Here is a 15,498-nt window from a genome sequence, read left to right as displayed (position 1 = left end):
GGTCTCCTGGCTCCAAGCCCCATGCAAACACCTGGGAGAGGCAGTCAAAGGGCTATGGCTTCAGATGAGGAGAAAGAAGAAAGTCCCTAAATTCCTCAAAAAATGGTATCCTAAAGGCATTATCAGAAGAAAAGCTTTTGTTACAAGATGGATCAGGATTTTTGGTCACAGGGATACTGTTGTTGCTCTTGTCTGATGGGTTTCAAGCATTTTCAAGTGTGTCCGTACTGTATCAACTTTAGTGTCAGCAGAAAAGATATTAATTTATAGAAACTATGACAAAAGTAGTATAAAATCCAGTATGACAGCACTTCACTGTATTTTCATACATTCTACTTCCACATTATTATGGGGGTATTTGGATATGGGGATTTTTTTTTAATCAGAACAATATTTGGCTCCCCTTGGGTGTTTTTTCCCCCCACATTCACCTTGCTTTGCATACTTCAAAAGGCAAGCTCCTGAGAAAACTTTTCTGATGGTTCCAATTGTTTCCTACTTCAAGTGAAAAAAAAAGTACATGATGTTAAATCTGAACACCAAGACTTTGTGAATGTGTAAACTTCAGAACTCTAAACCTTTCAGACTGTGCCAATGTAAACCACCCCAAAGTGCAGAGAATTAAGTACACTTTATCCTTTCTGTCTACGATTGAACGTGTTCCAGTACTCCTAAAATTGGCAGCAAGGAGTCTCTCAAATCCCTCAAAGCAGAGCAGAGCTTTTTCAAATGGGTGTCGGAAAAAGAGGGCAATCCTCATCCAAATCTCAGTCCCATCCCTCTAGTTCTCTCCTTTGAAAACTCTCACCTTTTGTTTTTAATCACCTCACATTTGAGGACACAGGACAGGAAAAATAAAACCTATATTTGCTAAGTGAAATGCTCTCTATTCCCTTAGTGAAGATGACAAAGAAATTTTAATGAGCACTTTTGCAAGGCATATCTGCCTAATATATCACTCACCCTTTTACACACTGCCCCACCGATGTCCAGCCTACCCGCTGTCAAGAAACACAAGTTTCTTGCTCCAATGTCTGGTAGCCAAAATGGCTGAGATGCACATTTTGGGAATCCAACCATGGGTTTTCTGATCTCCTCCCTGTCCTGTATCTCCTTCCCCACAGCACTCCAGGCCAGCACCTTCTCCCATCAGTCCCCACTCCACTTCCTCATTGTGGACCTGGTCCACGGGTCAGAGCCTGTGCATCAGCATTGCCATGAGTAACATGCTGCACGTGTTGGAGATGGGAGTCTGGGTACCTGTGAATACTGCCAAGCCACCTAAAGCTCAATGTGCATATGGGCCAAAAGGAGATGGAATTTAGCTGCTGTTGTTCAGGTGGGCAAAAGTGTCTGAGCTGGGTTTGGTGAAGGGAGCTGGAATGGGAAAACCACTAAAAGGCTTCACTTATATCCTCCTAGCTCAGAAATGCTTTACTGGAATGAACAGATTCAGTTTGTCCACAGTCTAATTCCAGGCTATTTTAAAACTGATGTTATCCCAAGAAATAATGCCGAGTCCTAAACTACACTATGAGGAGTGCAGTAAATTTTTAGTCAGCTAAAGAGCGAGGAATGAAATGCGAGAGAATATTTTTCCTGATGCATTTTTTTCTCTCTCTTCATGGAAATATTGATGTGAAGGATAGTAGTACTGCTGCTGAATTGTGAATCGCGTGGCTATAAAGATACATTATGTGCATCAGTCCAGCAGGCAGTTCTCTCAATCTTGCTTCCTCTGCAAATGCAGTTATCTTGCTCTGGCACTTTGCAAAATCCTCTAAATTACTATTAAATTAAATACTTTTAATTTATGGAGGATTTTAGCTGAACTCATATTTCTCTGCCATTAATTATCAAGTATTTTACTGACTGGGAAAAACATTAATAAATCAATCTAAATGAACTCCTACCTTCCCCACTGAACGGGGGCTGCACATCATCAGTCACATTTAGACCTGAGAAGGTTATATTTCCTTTGGATTCATCACTAATCTCATTTTGAATCATGCATTTCTGAGTGGGCTCAGGGCAACATTTTTAAACATGAGATTTTTAAGTTATTTTTAAGTGATGGGAGTACGTTTAAGTTGTATGAATATGTGGATGGATTTTCAGATGTTTTCCATGATTTGAAACAATTTCCCTTTTGCATGTTAAGGTTGGCTACTATCTTTCTTTCCTTCCTTTTTTTTTTTTCTTCTTTTTTTTTTTCCCCCAGAAACAGTAATTACACTAGCTATCTTTCAAATAAAATACAACTTCCAGTGTATTCTTAGACACCATGGGGCTCTGGGGAAGTACTGGTGGAAACATGGGTAGTGATAAATCACTGAAACTGAAGAACCTGTGGGTGTTTGGAAAGGTAGTTAGATGACTAAATATGGATTTCAGTGCTGAACTCTCAGCACCCAAAATTGAAAATATTGACCTCGGTATGCATTGCTGGTCTTCAGTGTGCCTTAACATGGGAAAAGGATTTGCAGGGGTTCAATGCAGGTAAGTCGTGTCCCAAAGGAGGACTGTATTAATAAAGCAGACAGGTGAGATTTTCCCATACTGACAGCACTACTGGGGACATCCTTATTACGCAAAACAGTGTTGTCCCAGAGCAAAAAAACAGTCTGTAATTTCACAGACCAGTCAACAAAAGTAGATGTTCCCATTTCATCCACTGTTTGCCAAAGCCAACACAAATCTTGGCAAAGGAACGTATTTCATGAAGTTATGTGGACTGACTTAATGTATTAATCTTTACAGTGACACAGATTATTAGAAACTCAATGATATGTGGAATGTTTTATGATGTGCTTTCACTCTGATAAATAGCTAATCACCATATATTTGTGACAACAGAACATTACAGGAAGCAGTGATATGTGTTCTGAAAAACACCATCGGTCCTTTTATGCCCTCTGCATAATGTTCTGTCATCTGTGGTGCTTAACTTTGCAGTGTTGCTTTCAAAAACACCAAAAATGTTCATTATGAAAACCCTAACATTTGTCAAACGCCTCCTTTCTGGTCTTTTGTGGTGGTGTTTTTATTTCCCCCAGTAAAAGTGCATTACATGCCATTTGACAGCTGGTAATTGTATGCGTATTGAATTAAAGCATTGATTTTAATTTTCAAAGTCAAACTCACTCTCTTTTAGCTGAATGAATTACTTTTTTCATTAGAGAAAATATTGGTGCTGGACTTCAGACATAGGATCAGAGCTTACACAGCCTGTCCCCAGGGATATTTTCTACTGCTCTCTTTCTGAAATATTGAAAGGTTCTAACTTACCCATTATCCAGGAAAAAAAAAAAGGAGAATAAATCTCCAAATGGTTAGCACAGCTCCTAAATTCATCGCTAGCTTTCAGCTATTTTCTGTTGCATTCCAATTCCCTGGCTGCTAGGACGGTTTTTTGTCCTATAGGATAAGAAATAACAGGCTGGGCAAAGTGTGGATGAGAAACCTTGAAAGAAATGCAGGTGCTGCTAGGAATTGCACAGATTATGCCATGGATATCAGTCTATATCCGAGTCAATGGTAAGGCACATTTAAGGAGACTCTCTGGGTCCTTTTCACAGATCCATATACTTTTCCCTCTCTAGTCTGCTCCTGAGGGGCTTAACTGCAGTCCGAAGCAGTCACTCTCATGTGGAAACCATAGGGGGAAAAAGAAAAAAAAGAGGGATCATAGGTTGTCATCCCAAAGAGATGTTCAAAAAAGGACTCTAGCTTTGTGCCAAGTTTCAGAAGACAGGCTTCTTCTACTGCTCTCTCAAAACCTAATCACCATGAGCCAAGTCTCTGACCTGTTGCTCTTATCATGCATTCAAAGACATCTGCTGCTTCCTTATTCTTAGTCTATCAAACCAATTATCTCTGGCTCAGTCTGGATTTTGTCCCACTCTGGAGTCTGTGAAGCTGTTCAGCCTGCCCTGACATCCACCCCCTCCACCAGGGAGAGTCTCCTCCTCTCCTCCTCCTCCTCCTGCAGCATCGCCCCATCCAGGCTTGGCCTCCTGCAGTGCTCAGCTGGGATGGGGAGACCGGGCCGCTCTTCTCTCACTCACAGCTCTGAGAGGGAGACCAGGCCGCTCTGCTCTCACATCACTGAGAAGCAGCAGCAAGTCCCTTGAAAGATAAGGGGCTAAAGCCCTGTAAACATGGCCTGGAGTTACGGCCTAGCCCCTGTATGCCAAGCCGCTACAGCAGAGCTGGAAGGAGCAAGAACAGCAGCTGCTGCCCTTCCACAAACAGGCTTCCTGCTAATGAGGAGTCACATTTTGGACACGGAACGTGCCCATTACCTACAGCTCCAGCCACCCTATAGATGTGACAATTTGGCTGAGGATTTTTTTTGTCATACCATGACTCCTCCATTTGTTGCATAGTGAGCTGAACAAAGAAACACTCTGCAGAGTTTAAGAATTAATTTTAATACTATGTTTTGATTCCTCCATGCCTCAAAATCCCTTGTGAATGCCATAGCTTCCTCTTATTTCTCTATCTAGCAATTCACTACCTTCCTCACAAGCACTGTTACAAAATCCAGCGATAAGACTTAATTCAATCCTATCTCCCACTGAAAAAAATTGTATGTGGAGAGAAGCAGATGATGTCCTGTCTCATGCATTTTTGCAGCTCTGCTGGTATACGTGAAAGAAAATGCTAGTCCACATTAGTTACTCTGGATCTTTTCTCCTCTACGACCTGTGATACTTTTTGCAGCTGTGCATTAAAATGGGTTTTCTCTGAGGCATAATAAAAATATCACAGTAGTGACATACATCATCTTTTGGACGCCATGTTATGTGATGAAATTTTTCACGGTACACTTAGTTTGCATTTGTCCAAAGTAACTGAAAGTGAGAATGTGCACTGACCTGCTCCAGAGCAATCGTATTAGCCACCAATAATGCAGAAGATCACGTGCGTCAATTTGACTCTGTGCAGCACAGTGTGTTTATTATTTCTGCAATAAACTGTGGAAGAAAATAAAATGTGAGAGAATTTCAATCATGTCTAGCTGTCCTATTGCTATAGTATTACTTTAACAGTAGAAGCAGATTAGGGATATATGCACAGGTCTTTTCTCTGTTTGGCACAGATGTCTGTTTTAGCAACCACTTTTTGTTTTTAATTCTTATTTTAGTCAAACTCTTACAGTATTTACAAATTGCCAATACAAATGCTGATCTCTTTCCACATTTAGACCAGCTATTGTTACACAGCTCCCATTTCAAAGTGATAAATGAAGCTACTGGTTCAGGAGTTTGTTGCTTATTTGAGGGGCAGCTGCTTTTCTTCAAATGAAGGGAGCAATTAATGCAATTTCTTTGCTGTACAGCTTTTGCTCATTAATAAATTTATTCTGTAAAAATGGAGGACACAATTATGGATGAGGAGAGGAGATCATGCACGCATTCAAACATTTCTTGATACCAGAATTAGGGAACCTGACACTGATCAGAGCCACGTCTGTAATGAGGATTTTCTGAGAAGCTGATGCTCCTTGGAATGCACAGGTGAACCATACAGTATCACATAGGATTGTTATTATATAGAAATAATAGGATGATGGCAGATCTTCATGTGGGGTTGAAAGAATCCATGAGCATTTCTGGTCTCTATCCAAGGACAGCCATGAAGAATTTGGGGAATTAGTGGCCTCTTCAAGAAAAGAGGTGCTGGCAGCCCTGGCATGATGTGGATTTTATATCTGATTCTTTTGTCCTAAGATTACACAAGCTTCCAGCCTTGTCTTTGCAAAATATTAAAAGATTTTAAATGGCCATTACTCTAGAGAGAAAGATTCCAAAATGATGTTACACAAATAAAGTGATGAATGGGATGCCTATATATCATTTATTTCCTCTTGGAATTGGTGACCTTCCATCTCTCAGTAGTTTCCTTCACACTCCCTCACTTGCGAATTATAAGTTAATCAAGAGCACAATGGAAACAATGCATGCATAGCCTGCTCACTGCATTCATCTCTCTCCTCAGGGTGGATTACGGATGTTGAAGTTGTAATGAGTTTTCTTTTAGTCCAGTTTTGACCTCAATTCTGACTTTACCAGCAAAAATTTCTTGTGTGAGATTACACAAGATGTATTTGGAAAATACACTGGGATCTGGAAAAGGGTTTGTGAAGCAGGATTAGTTTAAAAAAGTAAGAGTGTCTCCTGGCTTTTAACTGCTCAGTCATAAAGAGAGGAATGAGAATGGAAAAGAGGTCTCCTGTACTACCTCCTAAATCCTGCTCCTAGTTTTGTCACAGCAAATGACTTTGACGTTATTTCACACTTATCAGTGCAGAGGAAGCAGTATTTCAGCATGTCGATCTGTTTTACAGAGCTTGAGCCTGGGCTTCTGGGACTTCCCCTCAGAGGGGATGCAAAGCATCTGTTGCAAATATTTATTTTCAAACTATACAGATACACAATACCAGTGAACAGAATGCCATGAAAAACTGTTCTCACACAGCTGATAATACCAGTGGTAACAAAGAAGGAATTATTCTCACTATAAAGAAGAGTTGATCTGAAAGGTAAAGAGAGGTGGTAATTAATTTCCTTTAATAGTCACACTGGGATCTCCTGTAGCGTGCGGTCTGATGTTAATAATATATTTCCCCCCCTATAATTAATGTTCATGTTCTGTTCCTGGGGGATTCTTCTCCACTATCCTCAGCATCGTCATTACTTAAGCACACACAAGCAACTTGAGCACGTTGGTCGATGCAGTATCTAATTCAAGCTCTGCTTCTCTTGTCCCTTATCTGATTTCCTGCCAGGTGAGTGGCAAATGCCATCACTGGAACATGCAGCCTCAGGAAATCTGGGAAATAATATAGTACTTTCCCCTATTTCAGAGGCATGCTAAATGCTGACAAAACAATGGGATAGCACAAAGAGCAAATGACCCCCCTTCTGCCTGTCCTGCTTTCTGAGGCTTGATGTTCAGGGACAGGGAGGTGGAGACTGGCTCCTTTGGGACCTCATGGAGTCACAAGGCTATGCCACAGCAGAGCGAGTAGGGAAGACCTCGGACTTCAGAGCAGCCCAAGGCTCTTGGGTTGGGTGCTGAGGGCACAGGCAGAGAATGAAGCCCTTTTTTGGAAAGAAACAAATCTGAATGATGAGTTGGTCCTTAACAGAAAGAGCAAAAAGCTTAGAAAGGACCAGGAAAACAAACACTATGACATTGTAGCATTTTCCCCTGGAGTTTTATACTAGCTTTTATTGTAGGGATCCTGGAGGACAAAGTTGCCATGGAATTCCCTTTACCTCTATGTTACCTTGAGCTTGCAATGGATGTTGATGTGTGTTCACCATGTTTTAGAAGATAACGGAGGATGACTCTATGACTCTTAGCAGATATGAAAGAAAAGAAAAAGAGGGAACATGACAAAGAGCTCAGATATATCCTTTCTGTTTCTGAAAGACAGCAGAGAAGTACACTTAGGAGAACACAGTTGCAAATGCCTTTTTTTTTTCTTTTTTTCTTTTTTTTCTTTTTTTGAGGGTACTGTCTTATGCAATTGGGCAAAAAGTTCCCAAAAGTAAATGTTTCCAGAGGTGCTACATCTCCCACTGCTCTACCCTCCATGGCTGCTTCTGCTGCTGCCTGCACCTAATGCACATTCCCACCACAGCACATCTAGCCCTATACACTCTCTGACTTCAGCCACAGAAATGTAGCCCAAACAGAGATTTACATTTTCTGGAAATGCCTTCATATGCAAAACATAACAGTTTCCTGAGCTTTTCTCCCCTTTAAGGAAAAACTGAAATATCTCCAAGTTTCATGTTAAGACTAAATTTTATTTACCTCTTTATGAATAAGAACTGTATTATGCCTTATTTTGTTTGCACATATGAAATTCTCTAGATGTATGTCTGAGAAAAAAAGGATATATTTCTGAGAAAAAGAAGAATTCCTGGCTTTTGAACACCATCAAAAAGGCCTAGTATTAAAGACAGAGCTGTAATGCACACAAAGTGCTTCTTGACGTTTCTGGCTAGTCGACATATCTCTAAAGCAGTAAAATTAATGAGTAAATAACTAGAAAGACGGAAATAGAGAGTACTGCTATCACTGACCCATTAGCAAGTGGATTCCTCAGATTCAGAGACACTATATAAGCAGGTTTAAGGTCAAAATGCACAAATTTATATGACACAAATCCATCTTTCTAGAAGAAATGTTTGCAAAATCAGCATTCGTATACAGGATATAGCTAATACAGCACAGTAACTTCATAATAACCTATCTGGAAATACTTTATTGTATGGAAAATACTTTGAAAGGTAAAGTTTCAGCTAATATTTTAAACATTGCACATTCTCCTGCTCAATCTGACAAAGCATATTTCTCAAATACACTCAAGTCTTTCTCATGTTTTCCAAATTTGTGTTTCCTATTTTCCACTGGAAAAAAAAAAAATGAGGAGGAGGGAATGGAAAGCAGAGAGAAAATGTTTTGTTGAAGTTATCAGTAAATACCTGCATCCAGATTAACCTGAATGCAGTTAATGGAAAACTGAAATACATCTCTTTACTGGACAAATTTGGATTTTCTGAAATTTTCAGTAAAAAGTAACTAGTTGTGAGATATATAACAACTCTTCACATTAGCAGTGTCTCATTTGCACATAACATAGAAGTTACTTGCAGGTGGTGTCCATTGGTGTAGGTGTTTCCCAAATGAAGAAGACCTAAATGACCTGTGGCTTTTCCACCTACACTGGGTAACCAGCTTGAGACTTTGATCCAGGAGGCACTGTGGGTACAATGCAAACTGCCCACGCAGATTCCCAGTTCTAGAGACCAGTAAGGGATAGTGAGTCCCTCAGAGGCTGCTCATGCCCTTTAATCAGAAAGCTTTTCGGGTCATCCCCCCTGAACTGGCAGACACATAATTTCCAATAAGAGAGCCACAGTAAAGCCATGTAGTGGGGCTGCCTCATACTCGACCTTTCTGGTGCAAACATAGACCTTCTAGTATCAAATTAGTGGGTACCCCATCCCAGGCTTCACATGGGGAACTGGTTCATCTGGGCAGAGCAGCAAGGAGGCTCTGAAAGCTGTTTTTAACAAACTGAAGAAAATAATTTTACATTTCTACTTACACTGAGAATGCATCCTTTCGTCTAATGCTCTCATACTCACCTGGGGAGCCTGTGTCTTAAGGTACACAGGTTTTGCTCATACCAAAAGCTTGCTCCTAACTAGAAGGTAACTAAAGTCCTTTTGAACACCTGTACTTTATGGATTTAATATGCTAATGTGAAAACCTGTCTTGATTATCTAATCCTAAAATGTTTTACTTTCTTCTTCTGTGCTCTTAAGTAGTTAGTCCTGCTAATTCAACTCCATCAGGATGAAAGGCATTAAATGAAATGTCTGGAAGGAATTAATTTAAGTGCTTATCAAAGACTGGTAACATCAGTTTTCACTGGTAAGTAAAATGAATGCATGTGAATGGAAATTAGATACACTGATTCAGCTCTATTGTAAAAACAGCTTGCAGATAATGCCCAGGAAAACATGCATCATGTTAATAGAACAACTACAATGACCCTGACTAAACTAACTGCATTTCCACTTTCTCAAAATCAGTGCCAAAATACCAATGACAGCAGCTGTGAGGTGCCAATTTTACAATGGGGCTTTGAGAAAAAAAAAATCTTCATCCATAAACATTTCATGATTCATATCTACAGATAATGCTACACTTCTGCATAAAGAGAATGAGAAAATAACACAGGACAATGTTCAGGGACTATCCTTGGACTATATTTACAGCTCCTCCAGCCCCATAGGCTGATTTTCATGATGTCTCCAGACTTGAGTTGCTCTAATCTTTTGATGGGATGACCAGAACTGAGGTTGGGGCTGGGACTGGCAGGGATAAAAAGCAAATGGTACAGCCAGGAAAAACAAGGCTTAGGAAGCTCAGAGAGTAGGAGTACAGTAAAGCAGGACCAGCTCGAGGGCTGGCTGGGAATAATACACTTTAGTTTATGTTAGTCTGGCGTTTAACATCAGGGACACAACTAGAGCTTGGACCCAGAGATCTGTATTTATTACTGGATCTTGTCGGACTTACCAATATTCCAGTTACAAACAGTGGCAAAACCTCACTGTCGGCTTCCTTATGCAAACACGAGACTATGCTTTAGCCTGGGCCAACACATAGGCTTCCTCTACTGGTCTGGGGTCCTCCGTACAGGAAAGACATGGAGCTGTTGGAGAGGGTCCAGAGGAGGGCCACGAAGATAATCAGAGGGCTGGAGCACCTCTCCTACGAAGACAGGCTGAGGGAGCTGGGCTGGAGAAGAGAAGGCTGCAAGGAGACCTCATTGCAGCCTTCCAGTATTTAGAAGGGGATTATAAAAAGAAGGGGAATCAACTTTTTACTCAGGTAGATAGTGATAGGACAAGGGGGAACGATTTTAAGCTCAAGGAAGGAAGGTTTAGATTAGGTGTTGGGGGAAGTCACAGGTGTCACAGAGAGAGTGGTGACGTGCTGGAACAGGCTGCCCAGACAGGTTGTAGATGTTCCTTCCCTGGAGGTGTTCAGGGCCAGGCTGGATGGGGCCCTTGGCAACCTGGTCTAATACCAGATCTGGAGGTTGGTGGCCCTGCCTATGGCAGGGGGGTTGGAAATCGATGATCCTTGGAGTCCCTTCCAACCCAAGCCATTCTATGATTCTGTGATTCTATGATTCTTCCTCGCTACTCACCCTTGCACAGCATAAACTCTTAAACTCAATTTGCAGCTGTGGGGACTCTTTTTTTTTTTTGCAGATACATACGATTTTAAGGGCTATTATTAGCTTACTGAAATGAAACTGCAGTTCATATGAAAAGCTTAAATGCAAAATGAGGACAAAATGACCTGAAACAAGTATGGATTCCCTGCCTTGCCAAATAGATATGTCCCAGCAAGGGCTATCCTGCACTGGATGCAGGCATGTAGAAGCTAATGAGGATTCACATGCACATAGTGTAGGAACAATAGTGTTGAAGGCTGCAGCCCTACTCTAAGAAGACAGAAGTAGTAACAGTTTCTTGAGACTGTGTCTCTGCTGCTGAAGAGAACAGTATCTGGTCAGTGACTTGTTCAGATGGAACGGATGAGCAAGTGGAGCATCAATCACTGATGTGAGATGCCAAGCAGTTTACAGCTTTCTAGGCTTTGTTATACTTGCTTGCAACATATGCTCATTAGTAAAGTTTTTTAGCATTCTTGCCTCTGTCATCTGCAGTTATCTGATTCCCACAAAGCAACAGCTCTGATTGGAATGTCACAGGCTCTGGGACAAACCTCTTATTGTATCTGGGTCCTGCTTGACCGACTTGACCTTAGGTCAAGTGTCCATTATTCAGGGTGAATGACTACCAGCAGCCTTAGAAGTTCTTGGAGGCCCACTGGGCTGAATTGTGTACAAATGCCACCAGAGCAAATGGCTTGTGAATAACTCTGGAGCAGATATGGGCCACAAGTGTACATCGAGGCTGAGGGCTATTGTTAGAGGCAAGGTTAAAGGAGGGGCTGGTGGACATGTGGCTGCAGGACTGTTAACTGGTAAATCCTGAAAGCTTGGCAGGGGTGGGTGAAGGCAGCTGGTATTGGGACTGAAGAACAGTATGTTAGTTATACTGTGGGGAAGGGCACATGAACCCTAAGCCCAGTATGGAGCCAAACAAAGTCAGTAAAAAAATAACCTGCAGCAGAGCTGACTAGTCCTCAGTGTAGCCCAGCAGGTGCTGTCGGCTGTACCTGCAGACCGAGCACCTCAGTCATGTCTGTTTTCAACCCTAACCCTCATCCTAAACCTAATCTTGCCTTTAATTATCACCTAAAAACTCCTACTCTTTAATATTAACATTAGATTTGGGTCCAAAGTGTTCACTGATGGATGTTATGAGAGACACATGGTGAGGGCCATATAGCTACGGGTAGCCCTCTGATCAGGATTGGGAAAAGAAGAGGAGAGAAAATCATTACCATGTCCAGCAAGTCCTTCTGATCCAGAATGATATACTGTTGCTGGATATGGCTACACTTAGAATGTAAAAGAGTTTTTTTGTGCAGCATCTTTTGCTTCGTTGCCTGCAAAAATATCAAGTGTCACTCAGTTTTTGTCACATTGGAGAATTCCTTTGGAAATCCATCCCGGCGATGTGGCTGCCCGGTGCTACCTGTCTGTCAGGGCTGTACAGCATTATTGTTCTGTTCCAGGAGGCTCCTATGGAGGTTCACTCAGTCCTATCCTGGCACTCCCCAGCTTCCCTAAAGATAAAGTAGGTGTTACAGCCGAAGCCTGAGGGTCTGAATAGCCACCTTTATATCTTGCTTGAGCCCTGTTTGCCACGTAAACTAGCTTCCTGGCAGCAGACTGGATGCTTTTAGAAGTGTGGAGATGGGAAAATGCAAAGGTGGTATTTCTGCTTTAGGGCAGTGCAGGAATGCCCCAACTGGAATGTCCTACGTGGAGAGCAGCCCGCACACAGGGCAGTGAAAGAGTTGCTGTCTTAACTGCTGTAATGCACATTTGACTGAAATCTTTGGTTCTGAAGAAGCTGCATTTTTCTGGCACATTTCTAGGAAAGTAGATTCTCAGTTTGCTGCCAGGTAGGAATGAAGAGTTAAGTTTTTAAGAGCACTGAGTGGCATATTAGCAAGTGTAAATGCATCCAAAAAATGAAAAAGGACTATATTTCTGCTTCTGATTCACTGTTCTGTGCCAAATAACACTCTCTCAGTCACCTTTTCTTCCTCAAAGAGAACAGGTTGCGACAGATTGAAGTCTTCTCCCCTGCTATGTCAGGAGCCTTTATGTGACAATTACAACATCATTTTTGTTTTACGATCAGCTGAAGTCAGTTCAAAACAGCACTTCACCTCACACACGAAATAGTACGGCTTCATGTGACAGGGACTGCAGTTTGGCAGGAGCAATTCCTCATTTACAATCTGCTTTCTTCTGTCTCAGTGTTTTCCACCCAATGCAGAGTAACTTTAGTTTTGAAGTCAGTCAGGCTTATCTGGAAGAATGACTCATCTAGGGCAATCAGAGTAGCCTGCTCCTGCATGCTCCAAGGAGCGCTCAAATGTTGAGCAGTGGAGGAGGAGAAAAACTACAAATCCATGACAGGGAAAACCTCAGTCCTCCCAGATAAAATCTGTGGTATTTGTCAGCAGGTCTGTGAGTAGCAGTGCTGGCACTCAAGAGGAGAATTTCTTTATCTCCTCCCTTTCCATAGTGATTTCCTTTTTCTCCTGTTCCACCCGGCTCACATGCCATGGGCAAAGCTGGCCTCAGAAAGTTCAGAGAAGCCAGCTGGCGATGTGTGAGCCCCCACATCAGGGGACCCTGCTGATGTAATCAAGAGCACCATGTTTCTAGCTTTTTTTGTATGTCTCCAGTACAGCAGCTAGCCAAGAGCAGGCCTAAATGCTCCAGTGTTCAGTGTGATTTTGGCTTCCTCTGACAATTCATTCTTTCACATCATCCATTAGACCTATGAAAATAATACAGCATTTCCCACTAGTAATTGCTCCCACTTGTGATTTCTTTTCTTTGTGGCTAGAGGAGATGAAGTGTGCAGCTATCCCACAAAGAGCTCTTCAGAGCAACCACCATGAATTCAGGAAACCTGGCCCTCAGCCCATCCACCTTTCCTGATTTTGAACAGTTCCTATTTAATTTCTCTCCTGGCTGCTTCTCCTTTTTAAAATGCTTATCTTTTAAGACTAAACACACGAAAACACAGTGTTCCTAGGTACGAGAGGACGCATGCAAGTCTGCCTGAAGCCTGCCTCAGGCTAGTCCTGCGCAGGCCCAGGAGCCGCCCACAGGTGGCAACATCATGGTCAGAGCTGCAGCTGGTTGTAAGCAAGCATCAGCAGCAAACAGCTCAATTTCATCTTACTGCTAAATCTTACACTAGGAGCAGTGTTACAGGTGTGGAACAACTCACTGCAGATGCGAGCCACTTAGTCCAAATCCAAAAGGAAGCGTTTGCACATCATAAACCAAGTTCTGTGAGCTGTGAAACTAGTACCAACCAGTGTCTTACCGGTTGATGTCAGAAAGCTCTTGTGCAGGTCATCTGGTGTCTGCAGGGCCTGATATATATTGTCACAGAACAATATATATCAATACTCCATACAATACAATATATACAATACTCCATAGCTTTGAGATCTTTACCTTTCTCATAAATCTAACTGATACTGGCCAGCAAGTTCAGAATATAGCCAGGCAGGCACACATACAACCACACAAAACATGGCCAAGTAATCCTTTATTCTCCCAAGAAACTGAGCAAGAAAAGCATAGCTTTGAACTCAATACCCAAACCAGGCAGGTTTCCAGGACTGGACCCCGTAAAGATTTACAAAGCAAAAAGTTAGAGGTTACGACATCTAACATTCAGTCGTCTGGATTGTCTCTCTTCTTACCTAACTTGAGGTATTCACAGTATAGATGGCTGACAGCAGAGATAACTGTCAAAATGGCCTTTGTAGTCAGCGGAGAGAAACAGCAACTCTTAGCATATGAATAACCCATTTCTAAGAAAGTTATCAAAATCAATCAAATATGTCATGCTTGAGAAGTGCCCTGATAGTAAAGGCTCAGACTAAGCACTCCCCTTCTCCCCTCTAGTTTCCCAGTATCTCAGGAGAGCACACTAATTTCTATCACCAACTTCACTACCAGCCTGTAATCAGCTAGGTTTCTCCACCCTGAATCCTATGGAGAAGCTGCTTCAGTATTTTATCCCAAAGGTTAGAGGAACTTCTCTGCCTGGTAGCCTAAACTTTCTGCACCTATGCACTGAAAGTTTAAACCTTTTTGCTCTTGGGATAATTTGTGCTTTAGTTTAAATAGCTTTCCTTCTTCATGTTTCCTTTCCATCTACCTTCCGAGAGCAATCACATCGACTCTCAGGCTCCATTTTACTCAGCCTTCTCATGTGCATGCTTCCTGAATCAAACTCCACTTCCAAAAATGTACAATGACAGTCCCTTGAAGGGGAAAGGTATGTCTCTTCATTAACTTTGTGTATATGGTGACCCTTTATTTTATGGTTCCTTCGTACTTGAGTCCTCTCATTTAGTTTGGCCTCTGCTTACATGGACATTTCACACTGAGAGAGAAAAATGTGTTGAACACTCAGAAGCAGAATTGTACAAGCACTGCATGGGGGATTCAGGACTAAGCAGAGTCTCTGAAGTCACTCTGAGTTCATTCCTGAAAAACCATCATGTTGTCAGATTGGGCATGTCCCTCTGATTTCTGTATTTCTTGGGTTCTGAAAACCTAACTGAAGGGCATTAACATTCAGCTGCTGCACTTTTAAGAGATAAATTACAAATGAGAACAGTGAGCGCATCTCAGAAGTTATGGTCTTTCCTTTGGATATTCGATATTCCATACAGCCAAATGCTGCCTCAAGACTGATGAAAACTTCTACTGTACGC

General features: G+C 41.8%; 1 protein-coding gene across 6 annotated transcripts in view; it reads right to left on the bottom strand.

Annotated features, from left to right (window-relative positions):
* The window catches only part of NPAS2 (neuronal PAS domain protein 2), a 99,535-nt gene that overhangs the window by 65,022 nt on the left and 19,015 nt on the right, over positions 1–15,498 (bottom strand). For 4 of the 6 annotated variants that reach the window (XM_021413348.1, XM_021413363.1, XM_021413369.1 and 1 more), the window contains one exon: positions 4,881–4,979. The exons of 1 other annotated variant lie outside the window; for it this stretch is intronic. The gene's annotated coding sequence lies outside the window, so the exon portion shown is untranslated. Of the gene's footprint in view, positions 1–4,880; positions 7,233–15,498 lie in introns of those variants that run through there. One more of the 6 variants, XM_021413338.1, reaches the window with a different exon arrangement.

Source organism: Numida meleagris, chromosome 1 (genome assembly GCF_002078875.1).
Source record: "Numida meleagris isolate 19003 breed g44 Domestic line chromosome 1, NumMel1.0, whole genome shotgun sequence".
NCBI classification, from domain to species: Eukaryota; Metazoa; Chordata; class Aves; order Galliformes; family Numididae; genus Numida; species Numida meleagris.
Note: the sequence above shows the minus strand (reverse complement) of the source record. Positions and strands in the feature narration are given on the sequence as shown.